Here is an 11,204-nt window from a genome sequence, read left to right as displayed (position 1 = left end):
TGCCTGACCTAAAACCCATCAGCCTCAGACCAACCCAAACTCGAAATGATAAACAGGCGGAAACTGGCACCCGAACCCGCACCCGCACCCGTTGGGTGCCTATTGGGTTCTGTTGCAGCTGGCGAGCCGCTAGAATCGAACAGTAGCCGACAGAGTTGATGGGGGCATAGAAGCGGTGCAGCAGCGGATGAGAAAGGCATATGACAAATTTGATGGGGCGCGGAGGTGGTACAGCGGCGGCTGGCAGATTCGTTGGGGGTGCGCTAGATCTTCCTCCGATCTAGCAGCCACGCATGGCTGCTAACTCCTGCACTCACGCACCAGCAACGTGCACTCCCATCGCATGTTGTTAGACGGCTGTGGTGCCGCTAACAGCCGTGCATCCCTCCACGGGCGTGTGGCAGCGGGGCTCGGGGAGGATGAAGGTGACAACAAGAACAATGAGCACCTCGTCATCATCACGGATGGGCCCCACATCCCTGAGATGGGCAAGGACCCCACATCGGTGAGGGCAGAAGGGGAGTGGAAGGATGACAGTGAGCCTAGTAAGGCGGTGGTGGCACCCGGCGGGAGGATTAGGTATAGTGGCGACAGCTATGGGTTCCACCTGTAACACCATTCCATGTTCAAGGTTAGTTGGAGGGCGGCAACGCATGGAGGATTGGATTGGAGGAACGGGCCAGAGCCGAATGGGGTTCGAGGTCAGGGAATCATCATTAGGCATGACCATGTGGACTGTTTGGACCAACTGGGCGACTTGGCCTCTCAAAATGCTGCTACAATCTACCGTTTCGAGTGACCAAATGGCCACTCGTGGGTGAAAAATGAAACCTGACCTGACCTAACCCAATTCGGGTACCCAACCAATGAACCCATGGGCAGAAAATGGAACTTGAAACCGAAACCGTTAGGTGCAGAACCCACAGGTACCCGGACCTGCCTAAGATATAATTGCCACTTCTCCAACCCATCGGATGACACAGTTGGGTGAACCTCAAGCCCAAATTTTGAATCGTCCAGCTCTTGCCTCCCACGCCACATGTTGATGACATGCGGGCCCCACTAAGATGCTAACATCGTGTAGACAGCAAGCCATTGACTAGTTCACGACCAAGCAAAGTGAGACCATCGCTACATGTGGTCCCACGCTGCCATGAAAGGAAGTGTCCATGAAGGGTGGAGGCCGTGGCGAGTGCTGGATGTGCACGATCAATCGACTTAATCCATTCACCCACTCCCAATAATTTGTCCTACGTGGTGGCCACCCACGATGGGTGAAAAATCTTACTTCTCCCCATGAAAAACACACAAGATTTTGAATTCATCCAAAGCGCTTTCCTACCTTCCCTAGCCACAGACCTACCCACCCACTCCGAAATCCAATTGCATCAATTAAAAATCTCGAAAACTTTAGTAGTTGCCTATCTCACCCTACCACCACAAGCAAAACTCTATCCCTCACATTTTTCATCGCTGAGGTGGTGCCACATGTCTTCAGTCCCGAACGTGCCAATGGCGATGGCCAAGCCAAGGTGTTCCTCGTGCAAGTGTTTCAAGGCTGCCGCCATGAGGGAGGTGGAGGCCAAGCATGATGACATCGATCACGAGATGGTGCACGCCGATTCATGCAAATGCCAGGCAAATGCGGTAAAGGAGATGGGAAGGCGAGGGCTCAGGTATTGGACGGTGACTTCAACAGCTAGGCTGATTGGGACATGCTGCCACACCACTAGAGCAGAGCGGTGAAGGAGAAGCCTAGAAGCTATCAAGGAGAGGGTGGAGCTCCAGGTGTGAGCGGTGGCACTGCAAGGTACAACATAGGTTGAAATCGCGGGTTTGGCGGAGAGACAGGTGATGCTACAGCAGATGATGGCGTGTGTGCGAAGGAGCCGAATGTAGAGGTGATGGTGATAGAGGAGGTGGAGGCTACACTGGAAGTGAAAGATGCAGAGGATGGAGAGTGGTCAGTGGAGAAAGTGATTGGGGCGCGGAGGAGCGAGTGGCACTGCATAGCATGGAGTGAAGAGTGGACGACAGTTCAAAGGACTGCCACTTCATAGAAGAACCAGTTCCTAATGATGAGGTGAGGAAAAGATGGCCAGATAGATATACGACTATTGGGTTAATCAAGTTGCTTTTGATTAGAAATTACAGTCCTAAACAAAGTAGGTTTAGATTTCCAAGTTAATGTAGGAGTCAAGTATGTATCCTAGTCTGATCATGGTAAGTGCAACTAACAATTATATAAGTAGGGCAAGGGGTCTAGTTTTTGTAACAAGCAAGGGAAAAGAAAAACATAAATAAAAATCAAGGAGACACGATACGTACGTCTGGCCAAGAGCGATTCTATTTTGCTGTATTTGATGACTTGTCGTACCTTGCTGTTTTGCCGTATTCGCAAGTGTAGCTCGAGTTTGTTCTGCATGTCAAGGTCTTGGGCGAAGAAGCAAGATTTTTTATTAGAGTCTAGGTGGATCAAGTGATGGTCGACGAAGTATGTGAGCCAATAAAGAAAGGCATCGTTAAGTCAGAGGAATGCCTCAATCCCAGTCTAATATCTAATGCTAAGTGAAATGAACATGACATATGGGCTGTCAAGATGAAGATAATCTTGCACTCGCTAGGGGTATGGTAGGTGATTGAAGGTGGAGACAAAGACAACAAGGATCAAGGAGCCATGGTGGCCATCTCATAAGTTGTACCCGATGACATGATTATGGCCATCGTGGATAAGGAGACAACGAAGTAAGCATAGGAAGCAATCCAAGAGATGAGGATTGGTGAAGATCACGTCAAGAAGGCACGTGCACAAGTGCTAAAATAGCAAATGAACAAGTTGTACATGGAGGGCTCAGAGAGGATCAATGAGTACTCTGTGAAGCTCACCTCACTAGTGGGTGATATTCGCTCGCTTGGCATAAAGCTAGACGACAGCAACATTGTCGAGAAGCTGTTCAGTTCAGTTCCAAATTGGTTACTCCATATTATTCAAACAATCGAACATTTTGGCGATGTCATGGGGATGTTGGTGTCAGAGGCAATCAGCCATCTCAGAACCTTTGAGGAAGGGCTTAAGGGACAACGAGACTCCAAGAGCAGAGGAGAGCAGCTTCTCCTAACCAAAGCTAAGTGGGAAGCAAGGCACAAGAAGAAAGAAAAAAGAGATGAGGGCTTCAGCAGCACCACTAGAGGAGGGCGTAACGAAAGAGGTCGTGGACATGGGCACGAATATGGTGGAGGCCGAGGGGATTGTGTAACACCGTAAAAGTCAAAAGGTCATTTTTTTTTGGGTTTACCGCTTTGTTTCTTGTTTTTGGTGAATCACGGGAGGTGAATATTACATAAAATGTTTCTTTAGAAAAACATAAAGTGCATGATGCCAACCTAGGCCTAGTTAACCTAAGCTCAGGCCAGCCATCACCTTTGGGCCCTAGGCCTAGCTACTGCCCCCTAACCCTAATCCCCCTCTGCTGGCTGCCTCCTTGTTGTTGTTGGCTGTTCTTCTTGCTACTGGCTGCCTCTCCTTCTTGCAGCTGCCCCTACCCTCCTTCCCTATTGCTCCTCCTGATCTGCTGCCCTGCACCCTCCCTCACATATGGCCGTACCCCGCTGCTGCTGCAATCAAGAGGAAGGAGAATACAAGGTGCAGCAAGGAGAGGGAATGTTTAGGGGATGAGAGGGAGAAAAATGGGATTGCTGTCCACGATGGGATTCCAAGGTGATAAGTCTTTTTGGATGCTTTCCCCCCTATTATTTGTGTTCTTAGATGAGGTTTAGCCCAAGGAATTAGAGGTTAAGTTCGAGATTCCATCAAAATCACCTCAAGTTAGGGTTCCTATAATTCCAGTATGTGCAGTTTCATTGGGACTTTTGTTTTCATGGCCTTAATGATTTTTCCTGCAAAAGTGGTCAACTCAAAAGTTATAGAGGATTTGTTAAGATTTCCAACAGTATATAGTATGCATTTTTTTTAGATGGGTATAGCTCTGGTTATGCTATTCTGAAATTTCTACTGTTAATTGTTGATAGATTTCAGTGATGAATGTTCAGAGCTTGATTAGGCCATGATAATGATGTTTTTTGTAGATCAAAGTTATACCAAAGTTGAAGCTTCTGTTGTGGTACATATATCCACAAAATTTAAGATTTTTTGGGTCTATAGTATGGTAGATATAAAAATTTAAAGCTTGTTGTCTGAAATTTCAGAGAGATTTTGAAGTCTGTTTTTAGTTGCAGTTTAAGCCACTTAATGGCAGTATAAAAATATGGCTGTTTTTAGTTGCAGTTTAGGCAACTTAATGGCAGTATAAAAATATGGTATTTTGATGAAAGTGGTAGGTCTTGTTCTTTACTTTTCAAAAACGTAATTTTTCTTATCATTGCTATTGTAAATAAAAAGATATAAAAAAGCGAAGCAGCATTGCTGCAGTTAAACAAATGTGATGAGTGTCGGTTTGTTCGTTTGATGGGTTGCGGGGTGTAGGACCATGTTCCTTGCTATTTGTATTTCATATGGTATGTTGTGGTGCTGATATATGGGCGCTTGAGCGCATGGTGTTGCGCTGATGCATGTATGTCTTGTCTTCATCGTCGGTAAAGGCAAGTGAACCTGATGGTTGTTGCCACTTTAAATTGTTATTTTTACTACCTCCACTTATAATAGTATATCGCACATGATTATACTCATTAATTTGGAAGATCATACCTACATGCTCTGGATCTGTAAATTCAGCTTAGTCTTTTGGTTATAGTTGATGGAGTCTCATGGAATAGTGACGATGCCTTATCAGATTAGTCATTTCTAGCACAACCTCATCTTATATCTAACGGTTAGTTTACTTGAGGATAATTATGTTGGTTATGTAGAAGCTTATAGAAGAGGATATGCTTTGTCTTGTAGGTGGGCATTTAATTCTTTTTGGAAAGTTGTTCCATATGTCTAAAACTAGTTGGAATATAACCTTTTGAAACCATATGCGTGTTAAATGATAAGCTAGTAAAACCATAATTATTATCTTTCTGTGCCCTACATAGAAGTAAACTTGTGATATGTGGTTACAAAATGAGGTAAGCCTTTCTCTTTCAAAGCAAGTTTATTGTTGTCATATGGTTATGTTCATGTCATCTACTCTTTAACATGGAGAAGGAATGGTGGATATATGTGGATGAAAGTGGCTTATATTAATTATCAAGAAAATGCTTTTATGTTGATGCAAGTTCACGGTTGTGAACTATGCGGTGGCATTTGAAATATATCATGTGCATTGCACTTCATATGCATTGGAAGTTTTGTCATAAAGATCATGATCGTACCAGTACGTATCGTACGTTGCCCAAGAAGGGGTGCGATGTAAAAGAAGGTATGTTATTTTATTTATATGCATTGTTATATGGAATTGATTGTTGGATATGTTGAAGTTGCATTAGAGGTCATTATGAGAAGCGACGCTTCTCCGTGGATATGTTCATTATTATATGACTTGTGGATTTGTGAAGGTAATGAAGTCCTACGTGGATTTGCATTGCATAATATCTATATGCATCATATTGTGTTACAGTAATCTTCCATATTTAATTTTGTTGTGATGAATAGTATACAGATGTTTGAGCAACTTTACTAACTGTAGAAGGTATGTGGTTGTGAGTGGATTTTTCTTAAAACTGTCATTTGTTATTAATATTGTTTAAATTCTATTCATGATGTCTTGGATGATGATATTTTCTTACAAGTCCTATTTAACTCTTAGAAGTTGAAGTTAATTATTGATGTTGATATCATATCCTATGGGATAGATAGACTTTTTTTTATCTTGCTTATGTTATAGTTATATTTTCTATCGACATGTATTTATTGATCTTCTTTTAGAAGTAACTATTTAACTTTCTTAAAAACACACATGATGAACAATATAATGTATTTTATGCATGTTAAGGTTTTAAATTGATTCCTTAAATACTATAGTTTAAATAGCTTATTAAAGTAGTTTGCTTGCTAAGATTACCCAATCTCACCCTTGCACTTTCCCTCCCTAGGTTGTCTTCTTGAAGCTAGCATGGAGGGAAGGGATTAGAAGCACGTTTTGCACTTTATGTCTTCACTTGATATCATTGTGTTGTAATAATAGATTATATTTAGTCGTTAGAGTCGTGTGTTTGAAGTTTATAGTGTTGTTGTGATGTTAAACTTAACAGATTACTCTTAGTCCTTGTTAGATGATTTTAAATGCTAGTGTGATATATCTACATCTTGTTTATCTATATTGTTGCTTCCACATTACTTAAAATACGGAGGAGATGTTGCTGAATTTTTTATAAGTTCAGATGTAGGTTGTGTAGTTAAGTGGCATTCCAAGTCTTGTGGCCCCTGGGGTGTTATAGATGGAAAATGTGCCAGTGATGAAATAAAATTGGCTAAGTTATTGCCCTGGACATTGATCTAGAAGAGAATGTCCCAGTTTGAACACAACTTATTGTTTGACACTACCACAGAAACATCATTCCTTGGTTGGCTATCAATGTTGATTCTGCTAGATCTGACAATGATAAAGTATTATTACCTGTTCTTATCAAGAACTAGCACTAATAGTCCATCTGGAAAAAATCAACACTGAAACTCAATTATTATTGCTGATTTATGTTAAAAAAATAGACACTAATACTATCACTGTTAGTTCTTGATATGAACCGACAGTGATAATGGATGATACCATATCTTCAAAAATTCATAACTTTTTATACAGAATTGGATGGAGATAAACTTTGTATAAAATTTATAACTCTCGATAAGATTTACAACTTTGGAGTTAACAACGTTTTTATTTGAAGTCATTTATATGCCCAACTAGTCATCTAGAATTGGAAAAAATTATCAAAACAATAAATTACGCCATAGCCATCAGCTACAACTGTGACGTGGGATGGTAAAGAAACTATACGTGATGGGTGAGGTAATGGGTTTGACTCCCACAAATGGCTCACACGTGTATTTCATATAAAAAATCATGTAACTTGTGACATTCCAAAAAAAACCATTTTTTTGCCAAAAAATGTCAGAATTTGGGACTGATTAATAAGTCTATGGGAACTGATACTCACCGAGTCTTGAGTAATCACTATGGATTCAAAACCGGCAATAATGCTAGTTATCAACTGACAGTGATCATTATTTTTATAGTAGTGTGTATATTGATCTAAGTAGAGAATGTACTAGTTTGGTCAAAGGTCCACACAACTTGGTCTCATTGACAATTGATCCCGGAGCATGTTCTGAAGATAATCAGTGCTGAAGCTTACAATCACTAAAAGAACATCTGAACTAAATGTTTCACCCCTGTATGTACCACTGAAGCATTCGAATTTGAGCAAGCCTTGAACAAATCTGAAAATTCCTAGGTGTATCTCCAATCCAAATGTCTTCTCAAAAGGAAATATATTCTCCATTTCTTACTCTATGCAGTGCAGCCCGTTTGAACCAATGCTTCACTTTGTGTCGCCCCTGCCAGAATTGAGATCGCCTACTTGAAGATGTAAAAAAATATCATTGTCCAAATGTTTGTTTGTTAATATCACACACCAATCATCTTGACAACCATTCTGAATTCTCAAGATCTATTTTAGGGCTAAGGTATCATTCATTAATGTTGTGTTTGAAGATGCCCAGACCCCTGATATGTTTTGACCGACACATTGCATCCCATTTCACCATGTGATACTTGAACTTATTACTTCCACCCCTATCAAAAAACTATGATCTGACAGTGCCCATCTGTCCATATACTTCACGCAGGACTCATCGGAGCTGTTACATTGTATAACAAATACAACTATATATTTCTCAATCATAATAACTTCCTGAATTGTAGCAAATACAGCTGTATTTTCTTTTTAATAATAAACTTTAGGGCTGTACCACTAACACTAGTGTATTTCAAATCTAATAAAAAATAATTATATCCATTTCAATTGGTCTTACATTTTTTTTTACCACGTGGATTCAACATGCGCGTTGACTAGTAGGGGGGGGGGGGGAAATGACCATGTATCCATCTTGCTAGTTTTTAGTCAATTCGTGGAAGCATACTCTCAGGTCTCGTCTTCTGCAAACAATATAAAAGCCATTTAAATTCATTACTCTTGGGAGGTTCACATTAAAAGCATTAATATCCATGAATAGGCCTAATATACGAATGTCTATGTAGGTATCTCATCGATGAACGTAAAAACTGCTGCCATGCATAACACACAGTTGCCATAAACTTGTTTATGAACGCTCCTTTATTGACGTAGCAACCATGCACGTATTCCATACGTGAAATCAATAACATTATGATGGGGGCTAAAAAAATTTACCGGGAAAAATAATTAAAAAACAAAAGGCCAATGATGCACTTGTATAGATGGAAGAAAATAATGATGTATTAATACTCACTACTATAGAAATGGGCTTATATGCTAGTCCATCAATATCGATTCCTAATGGATCGGTAGTGATGGATCATCACTGCCGGTTCATTAACCATACGGGAAGAAATTAACATTGTGCCTTATGAACCAGAAGTGATAAAGGTCATCATTGCTAGCTGATGGCTTTAACCAGTAATGATTTCCAGCCCCCTCGTCTCTGCCGGCTGAAGCTACCGATCGGCAATGATATCAGGGGTCATCATTACTGGCTGATAGCTTGAGCCTGCAATGATCCTCAGCTCCGTCATCACTACCTACTGAAGCCACCGACCAGCAATGATAACCGAGCATCACTATCGGCTGGTGGTATGAGCCGATAGTGATATCTTGGCTATATAAAAGTCATCCTCTCCATCTCTAAGCCTGAGCACAATAGAGAGGATCTCTTGCTCGGTGGAGGCCATTTTTGGTCACCAAGTTCTTATGGGCTTCAAAATTTTGATGAATACTCATGCCTTAGGTGTTCCAAGCCATGTAACTTCATCTACCATCATTTCTAGTTGAATTTTATTTGCTAAATTGCTCTAGATTTTAAAATAACGGAGATGAACCCATGGTCATAATGTTTTAAGACAATGTAGATACAATTATACCTCATTTATGATATGGAAGCTTCAGTTAGTAGCTTATGGTAGAAAGCGTCTTTATTATTGATTTACATTAGCTATAAGTATTAGCATATTTATTTTTGATGTTTAATGAATTAGAAAAATTAGCTATAAAATTAACATTTATAGCAAGCTCTAATAGATTTTTTATATTTTAATTAATTAGCAAGATTCAATATAGAAAATTTAGGTATGAGCATTTTTTTTTTATTTTTAATGAATTAGAAAAATTAGCCATGATATTTAGGTATGTAGCAATCTCCAATTTAATTTTTATATTTTGATTAATTAGCATACTCCAATATGGAAACTTTAGGTATGAGCGTATTTATTTTGATTTTTAATGAATTAGAAAAAATTTCCATGATTTTTCTATATTTTGGATTTTATTGAATTAGTAAAATTATATTTTTAGGTATGAGCGTATGCAATTATATTTTTTATATTTATATAATTAATAAGCTTCAATATAGAAACTTTATATATGAGCATATTTATTTTTCATTTTTACTTAATTAGTCCTACATAAGGGTTGAATAATAATGAAAAATTTTAAGAATGGCACCAATAAACACTCATCAGAAGCAGACGCGAAAGTATACAAAATATGATTCCTCCAACCCAAGTCAACTGCAGGTAGGAGATGGCAAGATAATTTATTTGTTGGTGATTGCAAAATCTTCTAGATATTTTGAATATGGATTTACAATAATGATATAATTGTAGATGGACAGAAAATGGATGTACAATACGAGCCGTGTGAGCGCAGTAGAGTACAAGAACGGTGTGGAGTATTTTTTGATAGTAGTCACGGCGCACAAGTCAAAATACACAGTCTCAATATATGTGTTATCCATGTGTCAATTATCAGAACAAGAAGTAGTTTTTTACCACCCAGCAGATACATTCCCACTTGATGCTAAGGGGTTTTATGCCTGGCTATACCCATTGGACTAAGCACGGTGAAGCTGAGATTGTACATGAAGAGCAACACATTGGTAAAGAAGATGAAGACTTGTGCACCGATATACCACATGTCGAAGATACGTTGGTCAATGATGATCTAGAGCAGATGCTGTCTGATGATCACGACGATGATCTGGAGTAGATGTTGCAGGATGGGGAGGGAAACTTCACCAATGAAAGAGAGTTTCAAGAGTTTCAGCATATGGTAGAGGACTCTAAAACACCATTGTTCCTAGGCTACGAGAAGCAGCACAAAAAGTTGCATATCGTGCTTCCACTACTACAATCGAAGGCAAGCAACATGTGGTCTGATACAAGTTTTATAGAGTTATTACTGTTCTTGAAAAAATTGCTTCCAAATGGAAATGTGCTACCAAAAAACACGTACCAGGCCAAGCAGGTTGTATGCCCATTGGGGTTGAAAGTACAGAAAATATATGTATGTCTAAATGATTGCATGTTGTATTTCAAAGAGCATGCATGCTTGAAAGTGTGTCTAGTTTGTGGTGCGGCATGGTACAAGCGTGATGGTGATGATATCGATGGTGAAGGAAAGAAAAAGGCCTCCCATCAAGTGATATGATATTTTTCTATAGTCCATCATTTGAAGTGTTTATTTGTGGACAAAAGGCATGCCGAGGAGCGCAAGGATGATGGAATGCTGAGACACCCCGCTGATTCTACATAGTGGAGAAACATCGATAGGAAATACAAGAAGCCCTTTGTAGAATATCTGAGAAATATAAGTTTTGGGTTGACTTTGGATGGAATGAATCTATTCGGCAACATGAGCAGTAGTCATAGCACTTGTCATGTGACTATGTATCTACAACCTTTCTCCTTGGTTGTGTATGAAGCAGAAGTATATTATGATGCCGGTGCTGACATAAGGGCCGAGGCAACTTGGCAACGATATCCCGAGGCAACTTGGTAACAATATCGATGTCAACCTGAAACCATTAATGGAAGATATTGTAACACTGTGGAATGATGGTGCACGGGTATGAGATGATTACAAATGAGAGAACTTCACCCTACGCGCAATGCTGTTCATAACAATCCAAGATTGGCCAACCATTGGTAACCTATCCGTCCAGACTGTCGAAGGCTACTGTACATTACTTAGACGAAACAGAAAGCTTGTGGCTGAAGAATTGCCAAAAAATA

At 40.0% G+C, this 11,204-nt stretch overlaps 1 long non-coding RNA gene across 1 annotated transcript; it reads left to right on the top strand.

The window, feature by feature from the left end:
• The first annotated feature begins 3,535 nt into the window (after positions 1 to 3,535).
• LOC133898760 (uncharacterized) lies at positions 3,536 to 6,237 on the top strand. Its single transcript, XR_009906262.1, has 2 exons — positions 3,536 to 3,718; positions 6,034 to 6,237. It is a non-coding gene; the product is annotated as an uncharacterized LOC133898760 (long non-coding RNA).
• Positions 6,238 to 11,204: the final 4,967 nt, after the last annotated feature.

This window comes from Phragmites australis, chromosome 18, assembly GCF_958298935.1.
Source record: "Phragmites australis chromosome 18, lpPhrAust1.1, whole genome shotgun sequence".
In the NCBI taxonomy this organism is placed as follows: Eukaryota; Viridiplantae; Streptophyta; class Magnoliopsida; order Poales; family Poaceae; genus Phragmites; species Phragmites australis.
Note: the sequence above shows the minus strand (reverse complement) of the source record. Positions and strands in the feature narration are given on the sequence as shown.